Source organism: Mobula hypostoma, chromosome 22, assembly GCF_963921235.1.
Source record: "Mobula hypostoma chromosome 22, sMobHyp1.1, whole genome shotgun sequence".
Lineage (NCBI taxonomy): Eukaryota > Metazoa > Chordata > Chondrichthyes > Myliobatiformes > Myliobatidae > Mobula > Mobula hypostoma.
In genome coordinates, this window is record NC_086118.1 from 48,467,466 (window position 1) to 48,480,017 (window position 12,552).

Genomic DNA, 12,552 nt, shown 5'->3' on the forward strand with positions numbered 1-12,552 from the left:
GAACAGCCAAACCTGGAGGACTGGTGAACACTTAGTCTGGTTTCTACCATAGAAACCATAGAAAAACTACAGCACAGAAACAGGCCTTTTGGCCCTTCTTGGCTGTGCCGAACCATTTTCTGCCTAGTCCCACTGACCAGCACACGGACCATATCCCTCCATACACCTCCCATCCATGTATCTGTCCAATTTATTTTTAAATGTTAAAAAAGAACCCGCATTTACCACCTCGTCTGGCAGCTCATTCCATACTCCCACCACTCTCTGTGTGAAGAAGCCCCCCCTAATGTTCCCTTTAAACTTTTCCTCCCTCACCCTTAACCCATGTCCTCTGGTTTTTTTCTCCCCTTGCCTCAGTGGAAAAAGCCTGCTTGCATTCACTCTATCTATACCCATCATAATTTTTTATACCTCTATCAAATCTCCCCTCATTCTTCTACGCTCCAGGGAATAAAGTCCTAACCTATTCAACCTTTCTCTGTAACTGAGTTTCTCAAGTCCCGGCAACATCCTTGTAAACCTTCTCCCTTTGATCTGTTTTGTTTAGATGACCCTACCATCGCTAAAGCACAACACTGACTCCAACCAACATAGCTCCCCGGGTCATTGAGGCACACAAGTCCCCAGACCCTACAAGGTTGTTGTCCTCTTGGAGGTTTCACTCAGAAGAACAATCACCCTGGACCCTTATGACTGAGGAGGCAGCAGTGGGAAGTTGCAATTGCGCAGTTGCAAGCTTATGGGTATCAGCATCTCTATCCTGAACACATTGATGCAATTACAAAGGAGGCATGCTAGTGGCTACGTTTCATTAGGAGTTTGAGGAGATTTGGCTTGTTACCAAAGACTAGCAAACTTCTACAGATGTGGACGGCGTTCTAACTGGCTGCATCACCATCTGCTACAGAGGGACAAATGCACGGGATCAGAAAAGGAGACAGAGGGTTGTAAGCTCAGCCACCTCCATCACGGGCACTAGCCTCCCCACCACTGAGCACATCTTCAAAAGTCGATGCCTGAAAAAGGTGGCATCCATCATTAAAGACCCTCACCACCTAGAACACGCCATCTTCTCATTGCTACCAACAAGGAACCTGAAGATGCTCTCTTTTTGCACTACTTCATTTTTAAAAATATACATTTATTATAGTATATTTTGTGTATTGCAGTGTTCTGCTGCCACAAAGCAACAAACTTCATGACTAGATTCAACTAGAGGTGCAAGGGATGGGAACCAGATTGCCAGAACAGATAGTGGAGGGGTTGCGTAGACAGATGTTTGTAAGACCTCAGACAAAGTCAGGAATCAAAAGTTTGCGCATGGTGCGACTGATGTTCCAGGCTGCGTATATTTCAATGCAAGAAGTATTGTACGAAAGGCTAGTGAGCTCAGGGCATGGATCAACACACAGAAGTATGGCATCTTGGCCATTAGTGAGACTTGGTTGCAGGAGGCAAGACCGCCAGCTCAATGTTCCAGGGTTCCGTTGTTTTAGATGTGATGGAACGGGAGGGATCAAGGGAGAGGGTGGTATTACTAGTTAGGGAAATTGATACAGCAGTGTTCAGCCAGGACAGACTAGAGAACTTGTAGGCTTTATGGGTGGAACTGAGGAATAAGGAAGTTTTGACCACATTAATGGGATGATATTATCCCATTATTCCAGAGCCGTTTCTATTTCCTGAGGAGACTGAGGTCCTTTAACATCTGCCGGACGATGCTGAGGATGTTCTGCGAGTCTGTGGTGGCCAGCGCTATCATGTTTGCTGTTGTGTGCTGGGGCAGCAGGCTGAGGGTGGCAGACAGCAACAGAATCAACAAACTCATTCGTAAGGCCAGTGATGTTGTGGGGATGGAACTGGACTCTCTGACGGTGGTGTCTGAAAAGAGGATGCTGTCCAAGTTGCATGCCATCTTGGTCAATGTCTCCCATCCACTACATAATGTACTGGGTGGGCACAGGAGTACATTCAGCCAGAGACTCATTCCACTGAGATGCAGCACAGAGCGTCATAGGAAGTCATTCCTGCCTGTGGCCATTAAACTTTACAACTCCTCCCTTGGAGGGTCAGACATCCTGAGCCAATAGGCTGGTCCTGGACTTATTTCATAATTTACTGGCATAATTTACATGTTACTATTTAACTATTTATGGTTCTATTACTATTTATTATTTATGGAGCAACTGTAACGAAAACCAATTTCCCCCAGGATCAATAAAGTATGACTATTATAGATCACCCAACTAATCTGCAGGATATAGAGGAACAAATCTGTAGAGAGACACGATCCTATGTCTCTGCTGGTAGCTCATTCCACGCTGTCACCACCCTCTGAGTGAAGAAGATCCCCCTCATGTTCCCGTTAAACCTCAATGAAAAAAGGCCTGTACTTACCCTATCTACACCCTCATTATTTGTTACCCAATTACCATGCAGTACCCAAACAACACCGTTGTGTCTTAACACATGGTAGCTCATCCAGTGTAACCTTTGTCTATCAGAGAACAGTACAGGAAAGAAACAGGACCTTTGGAACACAATACTATGCCAAAATAATTAAACCAGTAATTAAAGCCCAACTAAACTAGTCCCTTTTTTCTATACAAAGCACAATTCCTCCATTCTCTGCATATCCATGTACCTATCCAAGAGTTACTTAAAGATCTGATTGTGATTGCCTCCACCAGGACGCCTGGCACCCACTACTCTAAAAAAAACATACCCCCCTCACCATAGAGTTCAGGCCCTCTACTATTAGACATTTAATCCCTGGGAGTGGTACAGACCGTCTACTCTGTCTATGCTTCTCAAAATCTTATAAACTTTTCAGGTCACCTCCCCTACCTCTGCTACAATCCAAATTTGTCTATAGCACATGTCCTCTCATCCGGGGAGTATCCTGGGAACGCAAACACGAGGAAATCTGCAGATGCTGGGATTTCAAGCAACACACATAAAAATAGCTGCTGAACGCAGCAGGCCAGGCAGCATCTATAGGAAGAGGCACAGTCGACGTTTTGGGCTGAGACCCCATTCCCATTCTGACATGTCTATCCATGGCCTCCTCTACTATAAAGATGAAACCACACTCAGGTTGGAGGAACAACACCTTATATTCCGTCTGGGTAGCCTCCAATCTGATGGCATGAACATTGATTTCTCTAACTTCCATTAATGCCCCACCTCCCCCTCACCCCATCCGTTATTTATTTATATACACACATTCTTTCTCTCTCTCTCCTTTTTCTCCCTCTGTCCCTCTCACTATAGCCCTTGCCCATCCTCTGGGCTTCCCCCCCTCCCCTTTTCCTTCTCCCTGGGCCTCCTGTCCCATGATCCTCTCGTATCCCTTTTGCCTATCACCTGTCCAGCTCTTGGCTCCATCCCTCCCCCTCCTGTCTTCTCCTATCATTTCGGATCTCCCCCTCCCACTTTCAAATCTTACTAGCTCTTCTTTCAGTTAGTCCTGATGAAGGGTCTCGGCCTGAAACGTCGACTGTACCTCTTCCTAGAGATGCTGCCTGGCCTGCTGCGTTCACCAGCAACTTTGATGTGTGTTGCTTGAAATTCCAGCATCTGCAGATTTCCTCGTGTTTGCCTGAAAGAAGATTTCTTTCAGCTGGTCCTGAGGAAGGGCCTCGCCCGAAACGTCGACTGTATCAGTATCCCAGGAAACCTGTTCTGCACCCTCTCCAATCTCTACAGAACTCAGCAAATTCTGCGCTCCAAATGAAATAAAGGATTGGCATTTTTATCAAACAGCTTTCAATAATACGAGTGGGATGTTAAAGGGAGAAAATATAGCTACTTTTTATCATCTCTGGACGATGAGAGACTACAGCGAGGCAGACCTCAAGTGTGGTCAAAGTTGTGGGAAACGTGGCAAACTCCACGCGCAGTAACACAGCATTGTCTGGATAACCAGTTTATTCACTGAAACTCCGACCCATGTTAAATACTTGAGAGGAGAAGGCAACGCGTTTCAAAGCAAAGTTCAAAATAAAGCAAATGTATTATTAAAGTACATTATCGTCACTACATACTACCTTAAGATTCACTTCGTCAGCGCCCATCGATCTTCTACAGCGCAAGAAGGGGGCAGGTGGAGTTTAAAGGCAGCATCTCCGACACTGCCAGACTACCAGATCAGTAATAGCCCAGTTTTAAGACGATAAGGCATTGGAACAGAATGGAGCCATTCGGCCCATCGAGTCTACTCCATTATTCTATCATGGTTGATTTATTATTCTCTCAACCCCATTCTCCTGCCTTTCCCCGTAACCTTTGACGTCCTGACTAATCAAAAACCCATCACCCTCCGCTTTGTTCTGTGGTATCCCTAGATTAGAATCCAAAGCCTCAGACTCAAGGGAGAAACACTGAAAATAAATAAAAACAACCCCCCCCCCAACCATCCACCAGAGAGAAGCTCTGAAAGCGAGGGTTCTAACTCCCCGGGCGGGGGAAACCGGACACCGGTCCGCAATGAAAAGGCGTGGGGAAGCAGAAGGGGACGCGGCGAACACAATGGGACGGGGAAAAGTTGGGACGATTCAAAATCTTTGCTTGGAGAGGGAGCTCGGGCACGGTTCCAGGAGAGCCCGAGGTAGCATCAATGGGCAGACAACAGCAGTTGAAAGTAGGCAGCTTCCACGACACAAAGCCTTCGCTTGAAAACTCCCCGCACGGACGCAGACTCGTGCTTACGAGAGGCCATTCACTTCCCAACCTCCCAACTCCGGCGGAACCGTGAATATCATTCGCAGATTTATCTTAGAAGCTATTAAGTTTTGCAGTCCTTCACGTTTTCAGTGGACGTGCTGGAGGCGCGCCCAGTAGATGCTGCCTGACCCACTGAGTTACTCCACCGTGTATTTTTTTTTGTTACACACGGGTCCCGGGTGCGCAGCCGGTGTCCGGGACACGTATTCCCCTTCACCGCCCTCATACACAGATCCCAGACCATGGCCGGTCCCCTTCACGGGACCCAACCCCTAAAGCAAAACTTATTAAGCAAGGCTTGCTTCCGAACAAAAAAAAAGTCAATTTGCTTGCACTTACGATGCAGTGTTCACTGCCAGTACACTCACTTCTGTCTACCCGCTGCAGAACACTGTGCACGCAGAAACACTGGGAAGGGAAGCTCCGCAGAGGAGGCACATCCACACACTGGCCGGAGCTCTCGAACTCGCCGATCCCCGGCTGAGTCTGTGCACTGACATCAGCGTGACGTGACGTACACCTTGCCCAATGCCGGGTTTACGGGGAAGCGGATGGGTTTCTGTCACACGCCTTGCTCAGGAATTGCGCCCCCCACCCGGAGCGATTTGCTCCTGTACTATATGCCTTCCCCTTACAGAGTATTTGGTGACAGCTTAAAGATTCTTCATGGAAATGGCGCGGACATTTCACTCTCTCATTTTCATATCCCTCGGGGTATCAACTGCTCTGTAACTTTCTCCAGTCGCGAGGGTGAGTTGTCAAGGAAGCTTCAGGCATAAAATTGATTTATGTCGACCCGAACATTCAGCCCAACGGATCGGAGTTTTCATTCTTGCTCAACACAAGCCTTTTCCCCGCCAATTTCGATCTGAGTTTACCTGGACCATTCTGCCACAGAGGGCAGTGCTCGTCTGTACGGAATTGAAGATGAAGGGGCCGCGGTGGCTTTTCCTTTATGAAATAAAATGCTCAGAAAATGCTGGAAATACCCATCAGTTCAGTCGGCATCCACAGGGTAACAGGGTTAACTTTGTACAAGCACTAACAGCTAACCTCATTGACTCTATTGGTATAAGAAAATGTAAAACAATTGAAATGCTGTTTGTTCCTTTATGCACAGATGCTGCCTGACTGTTGAGTATTCACAGAATTTTCTGACTTTACTTTTGATTTCCAGCATTTCCCGCTGAGATGAGAATCAGGTCAGGTTTAACATCACTGGCATCTGTTGTGAAATTTGTTGTTATGCAGCAGTGGTGCATTGCAATACATAATAATAAAACCTGTAAATTACAATAAGAAATATATATATTTAAATTAAATAAGTAGAGCAAAAAAGAGGGGAAAGTGCTGAGTAAATGTTCATGGATTCATTTTCCATTCAGAAATCTGATCCTTAATGACGGATATCCTGGATGCTGAGGAGGCTAATGCAAATGACGGAGTTGACGATGTTTACGTCCTTGTGCATCTTTTTTCTGATTCTGTGCAATGACCTCCCCCCCCCCATATCATATGGTGATGCAGCCAGCTAGAATGCTCTCCACAGTACATCTGTAGAAATTTGCGAGTGGTCGTTGGTGACCTACCACATCTCCTCAAACTCCTAATAAAACACACAGAAAATGCTGGAGGAACTCAGCAGGGCAGGCAGCATCTATGGAATTGGACAAACAGTTGATGTTTCAAGTTCAGGATTTCTTGAAGTCATTTCCAGTACAGAAGTGTAAAGGAGAACGAAATAATTGTTACTCTGAATCCAATGAAGCACAAAAAAAACAATAAGATAAAGAATACAATAATAATTAAAAAGCTGATTGTATATACAGCTATTTAAAGTGATTCACAATCAGAATCAGGTTTATTATCACCAGCACATGTTGTGAAATTTGTTAACTTAGTAGCAGCAGTTCAATACCATACATACTATAGAAGAAGAAGAAGAAGAAATAAATAAATAAATAAACAAACAAACAAACAAAGAAATTACAGTATATGTATGGTGCAAAAAACAGAAATAATATATATTTTGAAAGTGAGGTAGTGTTCACAGGTTCAATGTTCATTCAGAAATCGGATGGCAGAGGGGAAGAAGCTGTTCCTGAATCACTGAGTGTGTGCCTTCAGGCTTCTGTACCCCCTCCCTGACGGTAGCAATGAGAAGAGGGCATGTCCTGGGTGATGGGAGTCCCTAATGACGGATATCCTGGGTGATGGGGAGGCTAGTGCAAATGATGGAGTTGACTATGTTTACATCTTTCTGCACCTTTTATCCGATCCTGTGCAGTAACCCCCCCCCCAATATCATATCGTGATGCAACCAGTTAGAATACTCTCCACAGTACATCTGTAGAAATTTGTGTGTGGTCTTTGGTGACATACCACATCTCCTCAAACTCCTAATGAAACACATCCGCTGTTACGCTTTCTTGTAACTGCATCAATATGTTGGGCCTAGGAGAGAGCCTCTGAGATGCTAATACCCAGGAATTTGAAACTGCTCACACTTTCCACTGCTGATGTCTTGCTGAGGGTCGCCATGTGTTCCCTCGACTTCCCCTTCCTGAAGTGTACTATCAATTCCTCGGCCTAACTGACATTGAGTGCAAGGTTGTAGTCACAACACCATTCAACCAGCTGATCTCGCTCGGTCCTGTACGCCTCCTCATCACCGTCTGAAATGTTGCATATAATAGTTATGTTTCAGTAAATTTGTAGATGGTATTTGAGCTTTGCCTAGCCACACAATCATGGGTGTAGAGACAATAGAGTGGTGGGCTAAGCGTGCATCCTTGATTGTTAGTGAGGAGGTGATGTTTTCTCAATCCACATTGACTGGGTCCCCCAGTGAAGAAGGCTATGATTGTGTTGAACACAACCATAAAGAGCAGCCTGACATAGATACTGCTATTATTCAGATAATCCAAGGCAGATTAGATTATGAGGACACGCAGTCCTCTTTTATTGTCATTTAGTAATGCATGCATTAAGAAATGATACAATATTTCCTCCAGTGTGATATCACAAAACACAGGACAGACCAAGACTGAAAATCTAACAAAACCACATAATTATAACATATAGTTACAACAGTGCAACAATACCATAACTTGATGAAGAACAGTCCATGAGCACAGTAAAAAGTTCAAGGTCTCTCAAATGTCCCACATCTCACGCAGATGGGAGAAGGAAGAAAACTCTCCTTGCCATGCCTGACCACAGTCCGACTCTGAGTCGTCCGAAAATTTCGACCCTCCGATCAGCTCTCCGACACCGAGTACTGAGCGCCATCTCTATCCGAACGATTCAACCTCAATCTGGGTTGCCAACAGCAGGCAAAGCTAGGGATTTTGAGGCCTTCCCTCCGGAAGATTCTCGATCGCGCAGTAACAACAGCAGCGAACTTGCATTTCAGAAATTTCTCCAGATGTTCCTCTGTGCTTTCACGTCTGTCTCCATCAAATCAGAATTGTCCACGGCCCCCATTTAATGGATACGATATCATTTTCACCAGAGGGCTGCGCACACGCGGCGCGCTGCTATCTCTTCCTTCCGCCAGAGGAGAACCAATGAGATTGCACCTGCTGTAGACCTATTGTGACGATAGGCAAATTGCAGTGAGTCAAGGGGAGTTGTTTCTAGCCGTGACCAACCTCTCAAATCACTTCGTCACGATAGATCTGAGTGCCCTGGGTGGTAACTGTTGAGGGCATTTCACGCTGCCCTGGGCATTGGTATGATTTTCACCCTTTGGAAGCAGGTGGCAACCTCCCACTGCAGCAGTGAGAGATTAAATTAGATTAGATTATGAGGACACACAGTCCTCTTTTATTGTCATTTAGTAATGCATGCATTAAGAAATGATACAATTTGTTCCTCCAGAATGATATCACAGAAACACAAGACAAACTAAGACTAAAAAAATTGACAAAAACCACATAATTATAACGTATAGTTACAACAGTGCAAAGCAATACCGTAATTTGATGAAGAACAGACCATGGGCACGGTAAAAAAAGTCTCAAAGTCTCTCGAAAGTCCCATCATCTTACCCGGTCGGTAGAAAGGAGAAACTTTCCCTGCCGTGAGCTTCCAGCATCGCAAACTTGCCGATGCAGCATCCTGGAAGCACCCAACCACAGACCGACTCTGGGTCGTCCGAAAACTTCGAGCCTCCGATCAGCTCTCCGACGCCGAGCACCGAGCACCATCTCTGCCGAGCGCTTCGACCCCGGCCCCGGCAACAGGCAATAGGCAAAGCCGAGGATTTGGGGCCTTTGTCTCCGGAGATTCTCAATCGCACAGTAGCAGCGGCAGCGAAGCAGGCATTTCAGAAGTTATTCCAGATGTTCCTCCGTGCTTCCCACTGCTGTCTCCATCAAATCAGGATTGTGCACGGCATCCTAGTTCACAAATATGATATCATTCGGAGTGGCCACGCACACTTCGTCGCACCGCCATCTTCTCCTCCCCCTTGAAGGTGTTCTTGAATACTCCCTCAGTTGGTGGGCACAGCTTTCCAGTGGCCTGCCAGGTATACCATCAGGGCTTGATGCTTTGTAAGGGTTCACCCTCCTGAAAGATGTTCTGACGATGGCCTCCGAGAGAGAGCTCACAGTGTCACCAGATGCTGCAGAGTAGTTTTATTTTCCCTTTGAAAGCATGCATAAAAGGCGCTGAGCTCATCTGGAAGTGAAACATCACAGCTATTCAGGATATTAAGTTTTGCTTTTTAGGAAGTAATGGCCTGCAAACTCTGCCAGAGTTGAAGTGCATTCGATTCCATCTCTAACCTCAGTCAGAATTGTTTTCTCACTCTTAAGCTGTCAGGAAAAGTAGATCTTCATCAGATCTATCATGGACCCAAAACACTGATGCAATTAAAAAGAAGGCACATCACTGGCTATATTCCTTTCGGAGCTTGAGGAGATTTTGTGCGTCACCAAAGGCTCCAGCAAATTTCCACAGATGTACCGTGGAGAGCGTTCTAACTGGTCGCATCAACATCTGGTATGGAGGTGCCATTTACAAGATCGGAAAAAAACTGCAGAAGGTTGCAAGTTCGGCCTGCTCCATCAAGGGTACTAGCCTCCCCGCCATCGAGGACATCGCAAAACGGTGACATCCATCATTAAGAACATCCACCACCAGGGTGCACAGTACAGGAGCCTGAAGACACACACTCAATGTCTTAGGAACAGCTTCCTCCTCTCCACCATCAGATTTCTGAAAAAACAATGAACCAACACATATATATATATATATATATATATAAGGTTCAAGATTGTTTAATGTCATTTCCAGCGAGAATGAAATAATTGTTACTCTGGATCCAATGCAATATAATAAAAAAACACACTAAGATAAAGAACACAATTATAGAAATAATTTAAAAACACAATAAATATTAATACATAAGATTGGCTTATATCCACAGATTGATTGTATGTACATAAAGTGATACTAAAGTGACACATATATTTACTGTATGTACATATATATATGTGTGTGTGTGTGTGTGTGTGTGTGTGTGTGTATACTGCATATTTCTTATTGTCATTTATAGATTTTTTAAAGTATTGCTTTGTGCCGCTGCCCCAAAACAACAAACTTCATGACATCTGCCAGTGATAGTAAACCTGATTCGCTTTCTGCTATATTTGGTGTAATCTCAGTTAATGGGTTGGAGTTTATAAGGCAGGCCTGTAAATTTTGAGTGATGTGAAAAATTCCGGAATGATCTTGCAGTGAGCACACACTGTAGTCCAAGTGGAAATCTGGTAATAATTATGATAAATGTAGACAGATGTTGTAATTGGCATCAAGATGTTTTCAGTGACTGTTTTACTATACAAGGGAATCACTGATCATAGGGTTTCGGGCAGGACAGTGGAAATGAGGCCAGAATAAAACCAGCCAGAGCCCTTGTTGAATGGTGAAGCAGATTATATGGTTCATCTATGTTCGTAATTGTTATGCTCTTACTATTGTCTGGCTTTATATGTTAATTATATTGAGTTCTAATTTTTTAATCTGTGTCGAGATGGTTTGGATGCTGTAAAGACCCAGTAGGGTATTACTATTACTCCGCCAGTAACACTATTACTCTGCTGTCTGTAAGGAGTTTGTATCTGCTCCCTGTGACTGTGTGGGCTTCCTCTGGGGTCCCCGATCTCCTCCCATGTTCCAAAGTCGTGCAGGTTAGTAGGTTAATTGGTCACACGGGTGTAATTGCACGGCGGGGGCGGGGTGGGGAGTTCACTAAGGCTCATTACCGAACTGTACCTCTAAGTAAAAGTAAATGAAAAGAGAGCACAATATCCTTTGGTCAAAAGTTGGCAGGCCATCAGAACAAACTACCTTCACTCTGCCAGTATGAAATACCTCGGCAACTGGAATCGGTCACAGCGATACGGTGAAAAGCATACTGTTCTTACAGACCAATTCATTACACAGTGCATTGAGGTGAAACAATAAAGTGTAACAGCTTCATAGAAAGTGCAGTGCAGGTAGACAATAGACAATAAGGTGCCAGATCATAACAATGTCAATTGTGAGGTCAAGTGTCCATTTTATTGTACGAGGGAACTATTCAATAGGGATAGAAGCTGTACCTCATAAAGAAAGCTTTTGGCACCTTGGCCTTCATAAATCAGTGTACTGAGTACAGCAGATGGGATGTTATGTTGAAGTTGTATAAGACATTGGTGAGGCCAAATTTGGAGTATTGTGAGCAGTTTTGGTCACCTACCTACAGGAAAGACGTTAGCAAGGTTGAAAGAGTACAGGGAAGGGCTTGGAGAATCTGAGCTATAAAGAAAGATTAAATATGTTCAAACTGTATTACTTGAAGGTGAAAGGCGAAAAGTTTAAGGGGAACATGGGGGGAAACTTCTTCACTCAGCGGGTCTTCAGAGTGTGGAATGAGCTGCCAGCACAAGTGGTGGATGCAAGCTCGATTTCAACATAAAGAGAAGTTAGATGGGTATATGGATGGTAGGGATATGGTCCTCGTGCAGGTCGATGGGAGTAGGCAGATTTTTAAAGGTTTCAGCATGGACTAAATGGACTGAATGGTCTGCTTCTATGCTGTACTTCTCTAAGACTCTCATTCATGTTCTCAGTATTATTTATTTACTTGCTTATTAGCTTTTACTTCAATTTGCACAGTTTGTCTTCTTGTGCACATTGATTATCTGTTTTTGTGTAGTTTTTCATTGATTCTATTGTATTTCTCTGTTCTGCTATAAATGCCTGCAAGAAAATTAATCTCAGGGTATTGACACATAGTTACTTCGATAATAAATTATAACATCAGGCTCTTGAACCTGGTCTTATGGGATAACTTCACTCAACTTCACTTGCCCCATCATTGAAATGTTCCCACAACCTATGGACTCACTTTCCGGGACTCTCCATCTCATGTTCTCGATATTTATTGCTTGCTTATTTATTTACTTATTATTATTTCTTTCTTTTTGTTTTTGCACAATTTGTTATCTTTCGTAAACTGGTTGAATGTCCAAGTTGGTGCGGTCTCTCATTGATTCTGTTATGCATTTATTGAGTATGCCTACAAAAATGAATCTCAGGGTTAATTATAGTGACATATATATACTTTGATAATAAATTTACTTTGAACTTTGCTTTACTAATTCACTGGGTACTGGGCTCCCAGCAGAATTCACTCCTAGTTCAGCATCAAGTTCATAGCTCACCTAGGAAAATCCATAGTATGACTTGCACAGTAGGTACATAATCTTCCAGCAGTTAATCTATGGTGATCTGAGATTGGATTTAAAAGTTCAAAGTAAATTTATTATCAAA

General features: G+C 44.1%; 1 protein-coding gene across 2 annotated transcripts in view; it reads right to left on the minus strand.

The window, feature by feature from the left end:
- The window catches only part of gprc5c (G protein-coupled receptor, class C, group 5, member C), a 32,880-nt gene extending 27,409 nt beyond the window's left edge, over nt 1-5,471 (minus strand). Inside the window, exon 1 of one of the 2 annotated variants that reach the window (XM_063030521.1) lies at nt 5,094-5,471. The gene's annotated coding sequence lies outside the window, so the exon portion shown is untranslated. Of the gene's footprint in view, nt 1-5,064 lie in introns of both variants that reach the window. The other variant, XM_063030520.1, reaches the window with a different exon arrangement.
- Between the last annotated feature and the right edge of the window lie 7,081 nt (nt 5,472-12,552).